This window comes from Chanos chanos, chromosome 15 (assembly GCF_902362185.1).
Source record: "Chanos chanos chromosome 15, fChaCha1.1, whole genome shotgun sequence".
Taxonomy (NCBI): Eukaryota; Metazoa; Chordata; class Actinopteri; order Gonorynchiformes; family Chanidae; genus Chanos; species Chanos chanos.
The window spans coordinates 18,870,117-18,876,874 of record NC_044509.1 but is presented as its reverse complement, the minus strand read 5'-3'; positions in this window follow the sequence as shown (position 1 = coordinate 18,876,874).

Here is a 6,758-nt window from a genome sequence, read left to right as displayed (position 1 = left end):
CTTCTCACAAAGCACCGGTTTTTATACACGTTTTCTCAAAAAAAAGATACACATTACTTTGTCTCTTTGTCTGTGGGGCACCTCTGCCAGCCCACCTTCACAGATTCCTCTCATCGCTGGTTTATGTCACTTTATTATTTAGTTCCTTTAGGTTTACCATACGTCGTCACCAATATTTACTGCCCTGCTAAGTGGTGGAGTAAGATATATCACAAACCTGGAATATTTCACCTTCTCCATATATTATGACTGACCACAACACTCTGGCAGAGGCGCCGACCTTATCTCACATGCTGTCCCCTAAAGGGCCACACAGGTCTCTTCTTTCTGCAATACAAAGGATTGTATAGATATAGCTGTTAATACAAATGATTACATTGATTCACTCCTATAATAATGAATACATTATTGTTACATTGTTTATCATGGTTACTACAGTGGTTATCTTAAAGGAGAGTAATATTTCTCCAACAATCTTCTTAGTCAATTTTTACAGTACTGTTACTGTATGGTACTCTTTTATACTTTTTACTGTATATTGTTGTACTCATGTGCTTACTTACTCTTTTTATTGTACTTGTTAACACATAGCAATAATAAATCTTGAATCTTTAAAAGCTCAATAAAATTAAAGTGAATTAAATTTTCTGACTCTGTTGTTTGTAGTAGGCTCCCAGTGAGGTCACAGCGTTCGTGTCCATTCTAGATTCAGTAGGGATTAATCAGACGGTCATTGGGCCCACTCATAATGGTGGCCACACCCTCGATCTTATACTAACACTCGGACTAAATGTAGGAAGTATAGTCACATTTCCACAATCTGAAGCTATCTCAGATCATTATCTTATCTCATTCAAAATATTGCTTAGTAATAATATATGCAGCTCGCCACGCTATCATAATAAACGTACGTTTACGCCAGCTACTACGCAGAACTTTATCAATAATCTCCCAGAGTTATCAACTTTGACTGGAACAATGTCACACCCCACAGAACTTGATCAGGCAACTGAATCTTTAGAGTTAACATTCCGCAACACCTTAGATAATGTGGCCCCACTTAAAAGGAAAATAATCAGAGAGAAAAAACTAGCTCCCTGGTATAATGAGCACACACGCGCCTTAAAACTTACCACTCGAAAATTAGAACGTAAATGGCGCCAAACTAAATTGGTAGTATTCCAGTTAGCATGGAAGGAGAGCCTCCTGAGCTATAGAAAAGCTCTTAGTGCCGCTAGATCAATGTATCTCTCCACCCTAATAGAAGACAACAAAAATAATCCTAGATTTTTATTTAATATCGTATCAAAACTAACTGGGAATAAAAGCACCTCGGAAACAGGCACACCATCAATGTTCAGTGGCGACGCATTTATGAATTTTTTCAATAGCAAAATTGAAAATATCAGGCAAACAATCCAGGCTATAAATTTTAAACCAGATAATTTGATCACTAACACTGTAGATAACAATATAACTGTATCAGATCAGCGATTAGAATGTTTTACTCCCCTTCAGGCGACCGAATTGACCTCACTAATTTCTTCATCAAAATCACCAACTTGTGTACTAGATCCCTTACCTACACGTTTCCTTAAGCAGATACTGCCAGTAGTCATCGAACCGCTTCTAAAAATAATCAATTCCTCCCTTAGTACTGGCTATGTACCAAAATCTTTTAAACTAGCAGTTATCAAACCCCTAATTAAAAAACCTGACCTTGACCCCTGTTCATTGACCAACTACAGGCCAATATCTAACCTCCCCTTTATTTCCAAGATCCTAGAAAGGGCTGTAGCACAGCAGTTATGCTCATACTTACATAAGAATAACATCCATGAACTGTATCAGTCAGGATTTAGGCCTCATCACAGCACAGAGACAGCACTGGTTAAAGTTGCAAATGACCTCTTACTGGCCTCTGATCAGGGTTGTGTCTCCTTGCTTGTGCTACTTGACCTCAGTGCAGCCTTTGACACCATTGATCATACCATTCTCCTTGATAGACTAGAAAATGTTGTTGGAGTTAAGGGAACGGCCCTCTTATGGCTTAGGTCCTACTTAACTGATCGTTATCACTTTGTTGATGTAAATGGTGAGTCCTCTGCACATACTGAGGTAAAGTTCGGAGTCCCGCAAGGTTCTGTTTTAGGCCCACTGCTTTTCTCTTTATATATGCTACCTCTAGGTAATGTTATTCGTAAACACGGTATTAGCTTCCACTGCTATGCTGATGACACACAGTTGTATGTCTCAGCGAAGCCAGACGAGAGACACCAACTTAACAAAATTGAGGAATGTCTAAAGGATATTAGGCACTGGATGCTTACGAATTTCCTCTCACTCAACACTGAAAAAACAGAAGTACTTGTACTAGGATCACATGCAGCTAGGAGTAAGCTTTCCGACCACATAGTTACTCTGGATGGCCTTTCTCTTTCATTAGGTGCAGCAGTAAAAGATCTTGGTGTAATTATTGACCCCAGTCTTTCATTTGAAGCTCATGTAGATAATATTACCAGGATAGCCTTCTTTCATCTTAGAAATATTAACAAGATAAGAAATGCATTGTCATTTCAAGATGCTGAAAAATTGGTTCATGCTTTCATTACCTCTAGATTAGACTACTGTAATGCCTTACTGTCTGGATGCTCTACTAGGTGTATAAATAAGCTACAGTTAGTTCAGAATGCAGCGGCCAGAGTTCTTACTAGAACCAAAAAATATGATCACATCACCCCTATCTTATCCACACTGCACTGGCTCCCAGTCAAATCTCGTATTGATTATAAAATCTTACTATTAACATATAGAGTATTAAATGGTCTTGCGCCACAGTACCTGCGCGAACTCCTGGTCTTTTATGATCCACCACGCCTACTTAGATCAAAAGGTGCAGGCTATTTGTTGGTACCTCGAGTTATGATGGCTACAGCAGGGGGCAGAGCCTTCTCTTACAGAGCCCCACAGTTATGGAATAGCCTCCCAATTAATGTTCGAGACTCAGACACAGTCTCTATGTTTAAGTCAAGGCTGAAAACTTATCTGTTTAGCCAAGCCTTTTGCTAATAGCTCTTTACTAGGCAAAGGAGCAGATCTGGAGGGTTCTCGGGCATAGATTGTTTGGTGAACTGGGATGTTTGGATGCTGTCGCCCCCCCACTTTAGCATGTTCACTCAGGTTTGTTGACTGTGGAGTGGGTGGCCGCCTTGTGTCCCAGAGTGCCATCATGTCCATATTACCTTCTAGCTCTCCCTTTTAGCTATGCTGTACTAGTTAGTCTTGCTGGAGTCCCTGCCTGCACTCAGCACACGATGTATATTTACCTCAACCATTATGTGGAAATGAACATCTAACAATGTGCCTCTCTCTCTCTCTCTCTCTCTCTCTCTCTCTCTCTGTCGAGCCACACATGCTACTCCTGAGACACCAGTGATCCTGACTCCTCCCGCCCTGTGGACTGATCCATCCTGGTGTCATCATCTTCCATCCCCCGTCAGCCTCCTGTCTACATCACCATCCCCTTTGTTCATGCCCCAATTTATTTTCAGCTGTAACTGCCCACGTGGTCGGCACCTATTGCACACCTGTCTGACCAAGGAGGGGTCTCCTCTCTCTGTGGTCCTCCTCAAGATTTCTCCCATTTTCCCATTTCCCTCTTGGGTTTTTGGGGAGTTTTTTCTTGCCCGCCATGAGGATTAAGTCAGGGGGTGCCGTCATATTTTGATTTGACTGTTGTGGCCTGTAAAGCCCCTTGAGACTGTAAACAGTGATATTGGGCTCTAAATAAACTTGAACTTGAACTTGAACTTGAACTTACTTACTACAAGTGAAATGTGATAGAGAACCTGTTGTAGGGAGACAGTACTAAAACAATTCTGGAAAAAAAATGTATTAGCAATCAACAGAATGTCTTTTTCAAAGTAGGAAGGTTGTAGTAGATGCACATTCAGATGAATGACTTAGTCAAAGTGAAATGTTATGTGAAATGAATTTTCTTGATTTTCAGAGAATATATTTCTAAAGCAGTTTAGACAAATTCATGGATTTTCTTTTTTTGCCGTGCCATTTGGTATTAAAAAATATTCACTGAGAATAAAGAAATCACTTTTACACTTCTTCAGCAATCCCAGTAACTGCCTTTACATAATACATATTTAAAAGAGACTCATTGTTTTGGAAGTTTGCTTAGAGAAATATTCATTAAAGGCCATAAAAATGACCTTTCTCATTCTGATAGCTGTAGCTCCACAGTACAGGGTGTCACTTAATGAAGTTAATAATTTCTTGAAAAGTGAAATTACATAGAATTTTTTTTCTATTCATTTCTGAAAAATATTCACTAAAAATCAACAAAATGACCTGTTCTCATTCTGATGGCTGTAGTACTTTACATTTAAAGTGTCTTGCTTACGACAGGTGAGGTTTTTGAGAAATGTCAACATACATGGAAGCAGGACTCATTTATTCCGGAAAAATACTCACTAAAAATCAACAGAATGACCTTTTCTCATTCTGACTGCTGTAGTAGTTGCCAATGACAGTGACCTGCTGACTGCAGGTTAGGTTTTTGAGAAACGTCGAATTTATGGAAGCAGGACTCATTTTTATCCGAAAAATATTCACTAAAATCCTCAGAATGACCATTTCTCATTCTGTAAGCTGTAGTAGTTGCCAATGACAGTGACCTGCTGACTACAGGTGAGGTTTTTGAGATACGACAACATACATGGAAGCAGGAGCCACATAAGGTTCTCAATTCTATGCTGAGGCCTACGGCGCACTGTAGACATAAAAATGGCCTCATGAGACCTCCACCTCCAAACCTAGGCCTAGCACAACCCCTTGCCCTGGTAAAGTTGGGGAGGTTAAAAAATTGCATTCTGACTGCTGTGGGGCACTCTGGTCGTGAAAGTAGTCACATGAGCTGAGCCATTCTATGCTGAGGCCTGCGGCGCACTGTAGACATAAAAGTGCCCACATCAAGCCTCCACCTCCGAAAAAGAGCTTCAGTGGTATTGGTAAGACGTGGCTACTTCAGAGATCTATAACTCTTAGCACGTACAGTCATAAATCCACAACACTATAAGTAAGTGAGATTAAATAACATTCTGTAAATCAGATTAACTAAGTTATTTGCTATGCATGGACTGTAAAGCTTGACAAGCTGACACCTACCAGCACCTGACACTCCCTTGGAAAGTCAGCTCCATCCGGAAGGTCTTGGCGCCCGAATTACGGGCACCCTGTTGGGTGGGGGGGGTGGGAGCTTTTGCAATGGGCCTGACTCGCCACTTACCTTTGACCCCCGGCAACCTCCCACCCGTCCGTGCCCAATCGCAGTGACCCCACCGCTCCGCCTCTGCCTGCACTGGTCCAAGAATTTCACCTCTATTGGCGCAGTACGGATGCCCCCCGGCCGTCCCTCTTAATCATGGCCCCGGTCCCGAGAAACCCACGAAATAGAACCGGGGTCCTATTCCACTATTCCCAGCTGCGGTATCCCGGCGCGGAAGACCTGCTTGGAGCACTCTAGTTTTCTCCAGGTAAAGGCTCTGGCCCCCATCCGGACACCCAGCTAAGGACATTCGGGGGGAGTCCGAGGCGAGGGCGTGGGTCCGGCCGGCACGGCCTCGCGGCGGGCCCTGCCGGTCCACTGCCCCAGGTCCAACTACGAGCTTTTTAACTGCAGCAACTTTATACGCTATTGGAGCTGGAATTACCACGGCTGCTGGCACCAGACTTGCCCTCCAATGGGTCCTCACCCATGGGTTTAGGATACGCTCATTCCAATTACAGGGCCTCGAAAAGAGACCTGTATTATTATTTTTCGTCACTACCTCCCCGAGTCGGGAGTGGGTAATTTGCGCGCCTGCTGCCTTCCTTGGATGTGGTAGCCGTTTCTCAGGCTCCCTCTCCGGAATCGAACCCTGATTCCCCGTCACCCGTGGTCACCATGGTAGTCACGTAGACTACCATCGACAGTTGATAGGGCAGACATTCGAATGAGACGTCGCCGCCGCCGGGGCACGCGATCGGCTCGAGGTTATCTAGAGTCACCAGGGGGGCCGGGCAGGGGGGGCGGGAAGCCCCGCCCGCCCGGGCGGGTTTAGGATCTGATAAATGCACGCATCCCCCTCGCGGGGTCAGCGCTGGTTCGCATGTATTAGCTCTAGAATTGCCACAGTTATCCAAAGACCGGGGTGGATCGCTCAAAGGAACCATAACTGATTTAATGAGCCATTCGCAGTTTCACTGTCACCGCCGTGTGTACTTAGACTTGCATGGCTTAATCTTTAAGACAAGCATATGTTACTGGCAGGATCAACCAGGTAGCCTCCGGGGAGGCTTCGGACCGGGGGCGGGGCGAGGGCCGGGAGGAGGCGCGCGAGGCGCTCCCCGTCCCTCGCTCCCGGGGCCCGCGGCCGTCTCGACAGACGAGCCGGAGTCGAAAGACCCGCGTGTCCAGGAAATGAAAGCGCTCTCGTTTCGCGGGGGCGGGAGGCTTCGCCGGGCGGGACGGGAACCGACCCGCACGCGCGCGGCCTGCCCCGCGGCCGGAGGCGGCGTGCCCCTGGAGGAGGTTAAGGCCGAGCGTCTGCGTCGACCCGTGGCGTTCGGGCGCCCGGTCTGAGGCCGGAAACCCTGGAGGCGGCTCTGCGGGACGAGGAGGGATGCGCCGCCCGGGTGAGACGGGCTCCTGCCTCAGGCAGAGTTCGCAAGCCAGTCGCGGGGGTACGAGCAAACCAATGCAAAGC